The sequence below is a fragment of the Nerophis ophidion genome, linkage group LG23, assembly GCF_033978795.1.
Source record: "Nerophis ophidion isolate RoL-2023_Sa linkage group LG23, RoL_Noph_v1.0, whole genome shotgun sequence".
Taxonomy (NCBI): domain Eukaryota; kingdom Metazoa; phylum Chordata; class Actinopteri; order Syngnathiformes; family Syngnathidae; genus Nerophis; species Nerophis ophidion.
Genome location: NC_084633.1, coordinates 8,332,247 through 8,347,313, shown reverse-complemented (window position 1 = coordinate 8,347,313; position 15,067 = coordinate 8,332,247). Strand labels below are relative to the sequence as shown.

General features: G+C 39.5%; 1 long non-coding RNA gene across 1 annotated transcript in view; it reads left to right on the top strand.

Annotated features, from left to right (window-relative positions):
* Window positions 1-15,067, top strand: part of LOC133541689 (uncharacterized) — a 67,840-nt gene that overhangs the window by 19,281 nt on the left and 33,492 nt on the right. The window contains exon 2 of the long non-coding RNA XR_009803950.1: window positions 13,536-13,643. This is a non-coding gene — a long non-coding RNA (uncharacterized LOC133541689). The remainder of the gene's footprint in view (window positions 1-13,535; window positions 13,644-15,067) is intronic.

Here is a 15,067-nt window from a genome sequence, read left to right as displayed (position 1 = left end):
GTTTTCGTTGTATATTAGTGCGACACCCCCTCCCCTTTTGAGGTGACGGGCAATATGCGCATTCGTATAGTTAGGAGGGGATGCCTCATTTATCGCAAAAAAGTCGTCTGGTTTAAGCCAGGTTTCGCTAAGACCGATGACGTTAAGGTTGTTGTCTCTAATGACCTCATTGACTAATAACGTTTTGGGAGACAAAGATCTGATGTTTAGAAAGCCCATATTATAGGTAGTGGGCTGTTTTAAGGAGTTGTTGATAAAATTATCCGTAGTAGCAATATTAATAATGTTGCGTTTATTATGCGCAGTGTACTTAAAATAATTACGACCATATCTAGGAATTGATATGACGGGAATTTTCAGATTGTCTACTTGGCGCTGCGATAAACTGAACGCATCATAATTTGCCACCTCAGTAGAACGCATGTCTAACTCTGACGTAGTCATAGACACAGTAGAAAAAACATTTTGTGAGTTGTGTATTATTCTACGAAAATTTCTATGTGTACAGGGATCATCCAGCCTGGCGCTGGCTAGTTCTAACTTAACTGACTCCATACCCAGGCTAGCAGGCTCTGTAATTGCCTGTGACCGGGCTTGCTCTAGTGCAGTTAGTCAAATGTGGCTCAATGCGAAGTCTATGTTCCGAGACAAGAGGATAGCGCCTTCCTGGTTAGGGTGAAGGCCGTCTCTCCTCAGCAAGCCAGGTTTGCCCCAGAAAGAGGGCCAATTATCAATAAACGTAAATCCCTGTTGTCTGCAGAAGCTATCCAGCCACCTGTTAAGAGAGACTAATCTGCTATATCTCTCATCATTGCCTCTCCCAGGCAGGGGGCCAGAGACAATTACTCGATGCCTGGACATCTTTCTGGCGAGATTACAAGCCCTGGCTATGTTTCTCTTTGTAATCTCTGATTGTCTCATCCTAACGTCATTGGAGCCAACGTGTATTACTATATTCGCATAACTAGTGGTGCGGTTAGCCTGCCGTACGTGTTTACTAGACCTGTTGCGAGTTAGCTCCCTAAGATTAGCTTCAATGTCAGGTGCTCTGCCCCCGGGAATACACTTAATTGTGGCTGGTTTGCTAAGCTTTATGTTTCGGGTGATGGAGTCCCCTATGACTAAAGTGTGGTGCCCGGTAGACTGGGGTGTAGGACTAGCTAAAGGGCTAAATCTATTATGCGTCTCAACCGGTACACCGTAGCTTGTAGGCCGATTAGGGCTGCTACAAGCTGGGCTAGTTAGCTCGCTACAGCTAACGCTAGCAGATGTGTCCGCAACATCTAAAGTTACGAAATTACACTGCTCTAACTGGCGGACACGGCTCTCTAGCAAAGCCAACCTATCCATGAGTAAAGTGCACGAAGCGCAGGAAGCCATACTCACAGAAACTTTCCGTCGCCGAGTGGGGTGCCAGCTGTCTTCGGGAAGTGGTGGTCACGGTGGCGGGGGAGAAGCCTCCTTCAGACCGGTGCTGCCTTTCTCCGCTAGCCTCGTTAGCTTAGCAGCTAGCTAGCTGAGGGCGAGGTGGTGAGACAGAGATCGGGTGATTTGCAAGTTAAATTGAACTATTAAATATGTTCGATAAGTTGTAAATAAAGCTGCAAAACAGTTAAAACCACACAGATAGAACGATACTTAGCTTTTTTGCAACAAGAGCAGTCAGCGAGCAGTCATTCACGTTGACCCGGAACCGGAAGTTCTGGGTCTCTTTATAAAAGAACCAAACTTCATGAATGTTTTTGTGACCAACAAGTATGTGCTCCAATCACTGTATCACAAAAAAATAAGAGTTGTAAAAAGTAGAAATTATTGGAAGCTCAAGACAGCCATGACATTATGTTCTTTACAAGTGTATGTAAAATTTTGACCACGACTGTATATATATCCTGATAGATTTTAGGCCCTCCATAATCCGAAGCATTTAACATCTACTCTAGTTTTCTGCAAACTAACAAGCATGAATGAAAACATATTGGTGGTTGGCACCTGACATGTCAACCGCCAAGAGCATGGCAGCATGCATGCTCAGTTTGCAGCACCCAATGTTTCATTTGGACTTGGAATTATTTTGTTAGCGTGAGTCTGTGGGAAATGGAGTTAGAGCATTAGTTGAAAGAGTGACAGGCTTTGGAAAATATCAAACCACCACCGCCGTATATGCAAGAGTTCTGCCTAGGTGACACATTTACCTGCCAGGAAAATCCCAAAAAGTTGAGGGTGTGAGTGCATCATGTTTCAATTTCAGTCATTGCTCCTAAGATCTGTTGCCAATAACGTGGAGCGTTCTTGCCGCCAAGATACATAGAGTTAAGGGTAGGATAGACTTTTTTTTTCAAGATCGTCAGCGAAGTATTGTGTGCACTTGTTCATGCAAAGTTGTTCTGGAATTTTGTTTTTTGGGGGAGAGCACAAATCCTTAAGGGAGTTTCAACCCGACCAACATGCCCCCCTTCCCTGCAGCTGCACTGTCCCTTTTATACATACTGTTGCTCCCACTTTCATGTGACCTCATCTGTGTTTGATTTTTGCCTACTTGCAATCGGCCATGGGGTTAACATTGCGTGCTTTGATCAGCCCTGCCAGGAATTGGCCTTGTTTATCTTGTTTATCGGATGATGGCCCCTCAAAGAGGATAGGGGGGGCACACATTTAGCGGGAGCATGCCTTGATGTGGCCCCTGATAGCTGCAGGACACTGTAAAGAGAGGTCTAGGACTCTGTAATAGTCGGACGTCAAGGGAAGACGACTGCAGATGTGGTTGAAAGTCTCGGACCGACCTGACCTCTGTGATGTTTGTGAACGAGTAGAGTCTTTTGAGTGAGAATCGTTGGACTGAGAGCACCTTTTTTATTCAAATTGCCCACACTGTCTTCATGTGTCACCACCTGTGTGAGTCTAAGTTTTCCATTCTGCCTTCACTTGAATGACGAAAGGTATCTACAATTTTGAGTTGTCTACACACAGTGTGCGCCATTCACATAAACACAGCTCTGTCTGCGCAGGAAGGAGATATTTGTAAGTGCCACCTGACCGGACCTGAAACATGTTTACCACCATATCAGGGAAGAGGACATTTTGCATAAGTTTTTCTTTAAAAAGGCTAAAAACATGTTATTCATATACCCCATTTTCCGGGCTATTGAGCGGACCGGTATTTAAGCCACACCCACCTAATTTGATAAAAAAATTATATTTTCACATACATTACATACACCAGACTATCCATCCATTTTTCTACCGTTTATTCCCTTTGGGGTCGCGGGGGGCGCTGGTGCCTATCTCAGCTACAATCGGCCGGAAGGCAAAGTACACCCTGGACAAGTCGCCACCTCATCGCAGGGCCACACCAGACTATTAGCCACATATAAATATATTGGTACAAAATATTTTGTAAGTTCTTATTTGCATACCTTAATTGTTTCCAAACAGTGCGTATAAGATGGCAGTAACACGACTGATCAAATAAAACCGAAGTCATTGTCAAGGACCCACAAGCTGCAGAAGGTAGAAAAAGGGGAGGGCAACCAAGAGAGAGAAGCAGCAGGTCAACTGGTTTAAAATGGAGTCTATTTAAAAGCGAGAATACATAAATTAGTTTTAAGGTGTGACTTCAATGTTTCAATCGAGGTGGCTTCTCTAACTGTTGTAGGTAGGGCATTTCAGAGTACTGGAGTCCGAATAGAAAACGCTCTTGAGCCTGGAGACATTTTTGGGCTCTGGGAATCATTAATAAGCGGCGTTCTTAAAACATAGGTTTCTGGACCGAACGTAGGGTACAATTGGATCCGCTTTGAACTGAACTCTCGTGGCTGTGTTGGAGCCACTATGGATTGAACTTTCACAGTATCATGTTAGACCCGCTCGACATCCATTGCTTTCGGTCCCCTAGAGGGGGTGGGGGGGTTGCCCACTTCTGAGGTCCTCTCCAAGGTTTCTCATAGTCAGCATTGTCACTGCCGTCCCACTGGATGTGAATTCTCCCTGCCCACTGGGTTTGAGTTTTCCCTGCCCTTTTGTGGGTTCTTCCGAGGATGTCGTAGTCGTAATGGTTTGTACAGTCCTTTGAGACATTTGTGATTTAGGGTTATATAAATAAACATTGATTGATTGATTGATACAATTCAATTAAGAAGATATGATAGTTCTAAACCATTTATTATATTGTACGTAAGTAATACAAGTTTATCGAGAGTCAGTGCATGTGGGCTGGTTTAGGCGTAATATGAGCAAACTTTCTTGTCCTTGTCAAAAGTCTAGCTACCACATTTTGAGAGCAAGACTAAGGACCGAACCCTGTGGGACTTCGCATGTTACCATAACATACCGCAAGGTCACATTATTATGAAACACGCAGTGTATCCTGCTGTTGAGATAGGAGTTAAACCAAGAAAAGGCTAAGTCTGAAACTGCAACTTTCGATTTGATGCGTTCTCATAGAATGTTATCATCAACGGTATCGAAAGCTGCGCTGAGATCAAGTAACAACAACGCTGATGACGCGTCAGTGCCCATAGTTAACAACAAATCATTAACTTTCTGCGAGGGCTGTCTCAGGAGACTGATTTGCTCTGAACTTTTGTTGCTAAGTATTCATTTAACTGTTGTGTAACAACTTTTTCTACAATTTTTGCGATAAATTGGAGGTGCGACACTGGCCTGTAGTTTAGCAGGTCAGAATTGAGGTTAGGTCTTTTCAACAGAGGATGAATAACTTCTGTTTTAAATGCTAAGGGAACAGTGCCAAGGAAGAGTGATAGGGTAAATAAAATTTAGCACCGACGGTCTTAATATTACAAATAGTTCTTTGATGAGTTTCCCACAAAGCGGGTTAAGTCGTTTTCCTCTGTATCTCACTTATTTCACTTCTTGTTGAATCCACCACTCATTTATTTCATTTTTCCACCATTTGTCCCCTTGTCGTCGTCAGCATTTATCACAATTAGTTTACACACTCTCACAATTCTCTACTAATCCATACACAAAAACTATACACTTTTAATCCAAAGAGGTTAATTTGGTCTTTAAAAAAGTAAACAATTTGTTATTCTTATAGCCAGAGATGTGTGTTTACTTCTGTACCAGACAGTTTCAGCTACAACTGTTGCTTTCCTCAAAGGTTGTGTGACAATCTCTGAGGAAGGCACCAGTTCTTCGGAGGTTATGTGACGTCAGGTATGGAAATAAACACACGTCTGGCTGTAAAAATAACACATTGTATAACGATACACATTTACTCACTTAGCACATGTAAATATATGCATGATAGGCTCATATTTACAAACCCTGTTTCCATATGAGTTGGGAAATTGTGTTAGATGTAAATACAAACGGAATACATCCATCCATCCATTTTCTACCGCTTATTCCCTTTTGGGGTCGCGGGGGCGCGCTGGCGCCTATCTCAGCTACAATCGGGCGGAAGGCGGGGTATACCCTGGACAAGTCGCCACCTCATCGCAGGGCCAACTCAGATAGACAGACAACATTCACACTCACATTCACACACTAGGGCCAATTTAGTGTTGTCAATCAAACTATCCCCAGGTGCATGTCTTTGGAAGTGGGAGGAATACAATGATTTGCAAATCCTTTTCAACCCATATTCAATTCGAATGCAGTACAAAGACAAGATATTTGATGTTCAAACTCATAAACTTTAGTAATTTTTTTTTGCAAATAATAATTAACTTAGAATTTCATGGCTGCAACACGTGCCAAAGTAGTTGGGAAAGGACATGTTCACCACTGTGTTACATCACCTTTTCTTTTAACAACATTCAATAAACGTTTTTAACTGAGGAAATTAATTGCTGAAGCTTTGAAAGTGGAATTCTTTCCCGTTCTTGTTTTATGTAGAGCTTCAGTCGTTCAACAGTCCGGGGTCTCCGTTGTTGTATTTTACGCTTCATTATGTGTCACACATTTTCGATGGGAAACAGGTCTGGACTGCAGGCGGGCCAGGAAAGTACCCGCACTCTTTTTTTTACGAAGCCACGCTGTTATAACACAGTATTGCTGAAATAAGCAAGGGCGTCCATGATAACGTTGCTTGGATGACAACATATGTTGCTCCAAAACCTGTATGGACCTTTCAGCATTAATGGTGCCTTCACAGATGTGTAAGTTACCCATGCCTTGGGCACTAATACACCCCCATACTATCACAGATGCTGGCTTTTGAACTTTGCACCTATAACAATCCGAATGGTTATTTTCCTCTTTGTTCTGGAGGACACCACGTCCTCTGTTTCCAAATACAATTTGAAATGTGGACTCGTCAGACCACAGAACACCTTTCCACTTTGCATCAGTCCATCTTAGGTGAGCTCGGGCCCAGCCAAACTTGCGGCGTTTCAGGATGTTGTTGATAAATGGGTTTGGCTTTGCATAGTAGAGTTTTAACTTGCACATACAGATGTAGCGACCAACTGTAGTTACTGACAGTGGTTTTATGAAGTGTTCCTGAGCCCATGTGGTGGTATCCTTTACACATTGATGTCGGTTTTTGATGCAGTACCGCCTGAGGGATCAAAAGTCCGTAATATCATCGCTTACATGCAGTGATTTCTCCAGATTCTCTGAACATTTTGATGATTTTACGGACCGTAGATGGTAAATTCCCCCTAAATTCCTTGCAATAGCTCGATGAGAAATGTTGTTCTAAAACTGTTCGACAATTTGCTTACAAAGTGGTGACCCTCGCCCCATCCTTGTTTGTGAATTACTTAGCATTTCATGGAAGTTGCTTTTATACCCAATCATGGCACCCAACTGTTCCCAATTAGCCTGCACACCTGTGGGATCTTCCACATAAGTGTTTGATGAGCATTCCTCAACTTTGTCAGTATTTATTGGCACCTTTCCCAACTTCTTTGTCACGTGTTGCTGGCATCAAATTCTGAAGTAATGATTATTTGCAAAAAAAAAAATGTTTTATCAGTTTGAACATCAAATATGTTGTCTTTGTAGCATATTCAACTGAATATGGGTTGAAAATGATTTTCAAATCATTGTATTCCGTTTATATTTACGTCTTACACCATTTCCCAACTCATATGGAACCGGGGTTTGTAGATACTGCTATGCATTACTTACTCATGAATATACACATACATCCATACATTTAGTTACAGTCTAGTTTAGTATGTCCATGATACAGCTTGTCACATAGAATGTGTGTGGGGTCGGATCCAGGGGGGAAAAAAAATAATTCAGAAATCATTTGAACATGCAGACATACATTGCTTAATTCTTAATATTTCTGTTGATGGGATAAAATGTTGTATCGCCAACATTTATGGTCCAAATGTTGACGACCCCTCCTTTTTCCACACTTTCTTCTCTTCACTCTCCACTCACTCAAACTCGTCCTTGATTTTACTAGGGGACTCCCACTTAGTATTTAATCCAAATATAGACCAGTCCAGCGTAACTGGGAGTCACTGTGAATCTCGGTCAGTGGGAATACTAAAGCAATGTATAGAAGATTATAGTCTTTGTGATGCTTGGTGTTCTTATTACCCCACAAAACACTTATTTTTCCCCAATTCACCACTCATTCTCTCGCAATGTATGGCATTGTACGGCACACTGACATACTTACTACCTGTTAACAAGTAGCTCAATTTAATCTGACATCTCAAGCATTCACATATACCCCATCATCGTCGACATTAGCACCTGTCTCACTCCCCTCTACCAAAACAATCACAGCACTTTCAAAACACTGAAGACTTAATACATCATTACAAAAGGACCCCAACTTTCTAAACTATTTTGAGAAAAAATGGACACATTTTTTTAGATTTTAATGACCAACCAGAAACTTCAGCATGTATTCTCTGGGACACCGCGAAAGTAGTTATGCGAGGAAAAATTAATACCTATTCGTCAGACAAGGAATAAAAAATAAACGTTTATTAGAGCAGGAACTTGAAAATGAAATCAAACTATAAGAAATAACTCACACTAACTCATAACTCAAACACATTTTAAACAAATTGAGAAAACTCAGATTAGATTTAAGTGAAATAATTGACAAGACAACTAAATTCCGGCTGCGGAGTATACGCTTGGAAAGTTTGAGCAGAAGAATTAACCAAGAAAATATTGGCTAACCAACTTAAACTAATAAAGAAACAAGTTCTATACTATCCGATCTGGATTCAGCTGAGAATATTACACACATTACTGAGGAAATTACCTATCTTTAGAGACTTTTACAGAAACTTATATACATCCCAGATTGACCGATCTCTTTCGGATATTGAGACATTTTTTAAGAATATAGAATTGCCTAAATTAAATGCAAGGCAGGTATCAAATTTAGATCTAGCTATTTCAGTTACTGAAATTCATAATACTCTTCAACAAGTGCCAAACAATAAAGCACCAGGTCCTGTTGGGTTCCCTGTGGAGTTCTACAAAACATTCTGGTCACTGCTAGCTACAATATTTACAAAAATGGCCTTAGAGATTAAAGACAACTAATTCCTTCCTCCAAACATGAACTCTACCTTGATCAGTCTCTTGCTAAAACCTAATAAAGACCCAACACTTCCATCCAGTTACCGGCCAATCTACTTGATTAATGTTGATCTTAAAATTATCTGCAAAGTATTAGCTCAACGACTAGAAAAAGTCACTCCATATATATGTACAAACATGTTTTATCTCAGGGAGACAATCGTCTAACAATGTTTGCCGTCTACTCAATCTGATAGACTATTCTGTTATTAATGATCTAAAAAACGCTGTTGTTTCATTAGAAGCTGAAAAAGCATTTGATAGAGTGAACTCGAATTTTCTTCAAGCTACTCTACAGAGACTCATTCTCAATAGCATGGATCAAGGTTCTATATAGTTTTCCCACAGCTTCAGTTAGAACTGACAGCCAAATCTCTCCAAAGGTTGTCCAGTTTCTCTGTCACTGTTTGCTATATTTATTGAATCTCTTGCAGCCGTAATCCGACAGCATGCAAATATTAAAGGCATCCATAGTGCAACCGTTAATCATAAAATAAGTCTTTTTCCTCATGACGTATTAATTTTCCTACAAAATCCACATTTTTCTCTTCAAAACACAATCTCACTCATTAATAAATTCAGTTCTAATTTAGATTACTCCATCAACTGGTCCAAATCTACTGGAACCAATTAATTTTGACTTTCAAAGCACCTCATTGATTCCACTGCACAAAGGGAACATTAAATACCTGGGTAATATTCCTTCCACCTTGTCAGAGCTGAATCGCTTGCGTTACTCCCTAATCTTAAAATCGATTGAGGATGATCTGGCACATTGGAAGACACTGCCCATGTCACTCATGGCAAGGGTTTCTACTCTAAAAATGATAGTCTTGCCTAGGGTTAATTATCTTTTTTTCAGTAATTCCCAGCGAAAATGTGGTTTTAATCACTAGACCAGGGGTGTCAAACGTACGGCCCGCCGGCCAGCAGGTTTTATCCGGCCAACGAGATAGGTTTGGCAAGTATACAAATGAGCTGAAATTTTTGAATGAAATAAACTGCTGTTCTAAAGGTGTCCACTGGATGTCACAATAGCAATTCTTTGCCCAACCTACTGCAAGAGTGCGCATGACTTAACAGGAGGCGGAGCTATGTGCCGCCTTAAGGTGTGAAACTACTGTTTGGAAACTACGTAATAACGCTGCTTATCAGTGATAGTATACAAAATGTGGACCGTTACGTTCATGTCTTGATTGTCAAAGATGGTGGTAATGTAACAAATCTGTACATTTTGTGTTGAATTTATGACTGCATGGGGACGTATTTTCTGGGTGCACATATGCTAAAATAATAGGTATCCTCTTCAAACTTCATGTGTGATTAATTAAATGAGTCCAAATTTACAAGTTTTGTTGTGGATGATGCTACATATGTACAGAAAAAAACAAATGATGTTAGTACATCGGTTGAGAAAAAGTACTAAATTACATTAATAACATCCTGCAATTTGATTTTGATATTATCATTCATTTCATCTTCTGATAGATTAAAAATTAACGCCAATGAGACTGATGAACATTATCACATTATTTGTTCTGAAAGTACTATTAACGGCAACATGTAAGTGTTAAAAAAAAAAAAAAAAAACATTAGGATTTGTACATTTTCAGAATGTGTTTTGTCTATTTTCAAACAAAGAAAACAATCTGAAGTTGTCTTTATTTTTAAGTTATCATGCCACGATTCTTCCAGTTCAGCCCACCTGGGAATAGATTTTCCTCTATGTGGCCCCTAAACTAAAATGAGTTTGACACCCATGCACTAGACTCACACATCAATCAGTTTCTTTGGAAAAGTAAACCAGTACGAATCAGCCTTAAAATATTACCAAAAAAAAAAGGAATATGTAGGTGTAGAACTGCCAAATATTTCCCATTATTTCCTTACAAATAAACTACAACACATATTAAAATGAATCGATACCAACTTATTAGAGACATAATAGTTTGGTATTGAACATACACTCAGCTATTCTTTTAAACTTAAATGTTTAACAAATTCAATTTTAAAGAAACAAAATTGACATGAACAACAAATATATTTCCACTTACATGCATATAGTCAGGATATTGACGTGTGTGTGCATGTGTGTGTATGTTCGTGAGTGTGTGTGTGTGCGTGTGTGTGCTGATTAGCTACGTAAGCCTGTTGCTCAAACCTCAGAGTCTATTTTTAGAACAAATAATCCTCACAAAAATTATTGCAGCACAGTAATCATCTGAAAGGTGAACTGTTAAGTTCATTCTTCAAAGCTCCACAATTCCCACATTTTTCATTTGATTCCAACTGTTCCATCTCCAAAATATTCAGCCTGTTCAGGAATTTTGTGCTTGACTATAACAATGCAAAAAAAATTCCAGGATTTCAGTTCATCTTCAGCATTGGATCATTCCTGCGCAATTCCTGAAGGAATTGCCTCTTCTCGCTGTGTGATTGGTTTTATACACCAACATTAATCTATTTTCCTTAATCTTATTATTCTTATTATTCTTCATCTTCTCCAGATTTTGGCACACTCTAAATTCCACATTTTTCACACCATTCAAAACGTTCTACCTTCAAACCTATTCAGGAGTTGCGGGCTTTCCCTTGACAAATTCCAAAAATTCCCAGATTTCCCAGAATTCCACGTTTTCCAGGACATTTTTCCCATTCAAAATGAATTGGCCATTTTTCAAACTTCCACCATTTCCACATTGTTCTACCTATTCAACCCATTCCCCCTTCAACAGATTCCACCATTCTGGAAACTTCCCAAAAAATTCCAGGATTTTCCAGAATTCCTGCTTTTCCAAAGCCCTATTTCCACCCTTTTTTCTGGTGACTACTCCTACATTTTTCAACGCATTTCAAATGTTCCACCGTCAAAATATTCCTCTTATTCAGAACTGATACAATTCCCGGTTTTCCCGAAATTTCGTAATACCATTTCTCATTTCAACATGTTATTACTTCAACATTTCTCCACCGATTTAAAAAAAAATCAAAACCAACCTTTTCAACTCATTCATACCATTCAAGTGTTTTTTAATTTTTTCCCCAAAAATATGATGCAATCCCCGCTCGTTAACTACCGAACCGTAACTTAAAGGGGTTGGCAGAACAGCTATTAAGGTACGACGCCACCGGCGGCCATTATAACTACCGAACTGTAACTTAAAAGGGTTGCCTAATCAGCTATTAAGGCACAACAACATCAGTGTCCAATTTAACTATCGAACTGTAACTTAAAAGGGTTGCCTGAACAGCTATTAAGGTACAACGCAATCGAAACCCATGATAACTACTGAACCGTAACTTAAAAGGGTCTGTTGAACAGCTATTAGGGTACGACAAAATCGGCGCCCATGTTGACTACCGAATCATAACTTAAAAGGGTTGGCTGAACAACCATAAGGCTTTTCCACTTATTACAGATAATATATTAACAATTCGGCTCTTTGTAGCAGTACATTTAATCAGGTGACATCTTTTACACTTTCTCAAATCAATTAGTCTGAATGATATATCAAGTCATGACATTTCTAAGTCTAAGGCTTTTGTTTTTATTTTTTGTTTGTTTTGCTTGACTGTCAGAGACTTTTTGCAGAGCCAATCAAAATCACCAGTCGATGGTAAATTTGGTATGTATTATCACCTTTGAGCAGAATTTTATTGCAATCTGTTGCTTTAACATGTTTAGCTACTGGGAGACTGACACAGGCATATACTGTAACTTTTCGACACATCATTCTGACTCACGGTTTCAACATCTAGTTCTTAAAAGTGTATTAAATTACTTTGAACTATCTGCAACCATTGGCCTTCCCAATGTAAACGAGTGGAGGCAATTTTGAGATAGCGCTATAGTAATATCAGACAAGTGCTGCTTTGACTCTTTGTCTTGTTGTTAAACTTGCACGTGAATTTCTTTTTGGACAATTTTGCAGCCGAATAGGCCAAATTCATATAACATGACATTTTTGTTTATTGTTTTTTGTCATGAAAAAGTGTGTTTTTTTGGGTTGGTGCACTAATTGTAAGTGTATCTTGTGTTTTTTATGTTGATTTAATCAATTCATTTAGTGCTTGCCTTCCCAAAAAGCACACTAGTTTAACATATAACATGCCTTTTAAAAAGAAAATGTTATTTTAAATTAAGAAATTGTATAAAAACAATATAATATCATGTACTTCTAACAAGTAGTTTTAGGAAGTATTGTACTAATAATGTACTATATTTACTGCTTCTCCCTATCAAAAACACACGTCGTTTAAATATTATTTTATCATTCTAGCGTGGTGTTCGACTCACTTTGCTTCAATATGATGCATTCTGGCAGAGATGCATTCTTCGCTTGAGATGGTTTCCTGTGGACGGGACTCTCGCTGCTGTCTTGGATCCGCTTGAACTGAACTCTCGCGGCTGTGTTGGAGCCACTATGGATTGAACTTTCACAGTATCATGTTAGACCCGCTCGACATCCATTGCTTTCGGTCCCCTAGAGGGGGGGGGGGTTGCCCACATCTGAGGTCCTCTCCAAGGTTTCTCATAGTCAGCATTGTCACTGCCGTCCCACTGGATGTGAATTCTCCCTGCCCACTGGGTGTGAGTTTTCCTTGCCCTTTTGTGGGTTCTTCCGAGGATGTTGTAGTCGTAATGATTTGTGCAGTCCTTTGAGACATTTGTGATTTGGGGCTATATAAATAAACATTGATTGATTGATTGATTGATTGATATCCTTGAATTGCTTTGCAAAGTTGATAGCACGCTCAATGATGATTCCTTTCTGTAATTCAATGAATATCATCCACTTTTTCTGCTCAACACTAACCTTTACACTCACCACTTTTGTCTTAACTTTGTTTTTCCAAGCATGGTAATCGTCGATTTCTAGCTATAAGCTAATGCTAGCGAGTAAGAGCAGATGTTTTGGTCAGTTCTAACAGGGTTCACTGTGAAATTTGCTGCAACACCAAATGGCGTGGATAGTTGTAACTCAAATTGTTTCTTTAACTTATAGCAATGCAGACGGGATAGGCTCCAGCACACCCACGACCCTGAGAGGGACAAGCGGTAGAAAATGGATGGATGGGCTGGGAGCCAAGAGACAGCTCTTCTCTCAAAACAGGTATTGTACTGACATTGAACGCAAGGAAATGAGTGAAATAGCTAATAGCAGTGGCGGGCCGTGCGTTTCCCACCTAGGCCTTCAGTGATGTCCGACTTCAATGATTACCTCTCAAAATACCATAATTTATTTCAATTAACCCGTATCAGCAATTAAAACATATCTTATGTGGTACTGTCAAAATAAAAATTGCAAAAAACATATCAAACGTGAAAAGAATAAGAAATAAAATATTTGAACTTACAATTTGTATCACCCATTTGAGCTTTCGGGGTTGGCCGACATTGTCTCACAAAGTGTACTTTAAACATCCTTCTTGAAAATGGCCTTGCAAATATATGTGTTGTCTTGTCTAATCATAAAAGATGCGGACGAGGCGTGTTGGCTGACTTCTTAGTTTATTCCACAGCGTGCTCATCAAAAACATCCAGCTGCCGGCATGTCTACATTCAGCAATCTAATCGGGGCTACTGCACATGCTCTTCACTACCTGAAGGTATGCCAAGGGGTACGTGAGATTTTTCAAAAATATTCTAAAAATAGCAACAATTAAAAAATCTTTAGAAATATATTTATTGAATAATACTTCAACAAAATATGAATCTAAGTTCATAAACTGTGAAAAGAAATGCAACAATGCAATATTCAGTATTGACAGCTAGATTTTTTGTGGACATGTGTCACGCCTGTAGATTGTTTTGTTTTTTTGCCATGTTTGGTCATGTTATGTTTAGTTTTTTGGACATTTAGTTCTGTCTTTGCAATTCCTGGTTCGTTTTTCAACTCCATGCCAACCCATTTAGTCTCGTCCCTGTCCTCAGCGTCACACCTGTTTCCACTAATCATCCTAGCTGCTATTTAAGCCATTCTTTTTCTCTCTTCGTCCCGGCAACTTCACCTACCTATGCTGCCCCTCCTTCATGCCCTCGAGCCCCTTCTATGCCTTCCATGCCATTGATCCATGCCCCTTGTCCTTTTCCACGTAAGTTTTGTTATTCATGCCTTTGAGCAAGTGTTTTCTTTTCATGTTTATAGTTAGAGCCCCTGTGCTAGTCTTCTGTTTTCACAGCCCAGTTTTTGTACTTCGTGCGCGCCTTTTGTTTATTCCTTTTGAGTGTTAAATAAAACAATATGTACTCACGTTCTCGCAAGCCTCATTCCAAATTCCCTCTGCGTCGAGGAAACAACCCTAATCCAAGTCCCAGTTTGACAACATGTTCCATAAATTTTGATGATAAAGATTTCTTTTTTTGTGAAAAAATGTTTAGAATTAAGTTCATGAATCCAGATGGATCTCTATTACAATCCCCAAAGAGGGAACTTTAAGTTGATGATTACTTCTAATGTGTAGAAATCTTTATTTATAATTGAATCACTTGTTTATTTTTCAACAAGTTTTTAGTTATTTTTATATCTTTTTTCCA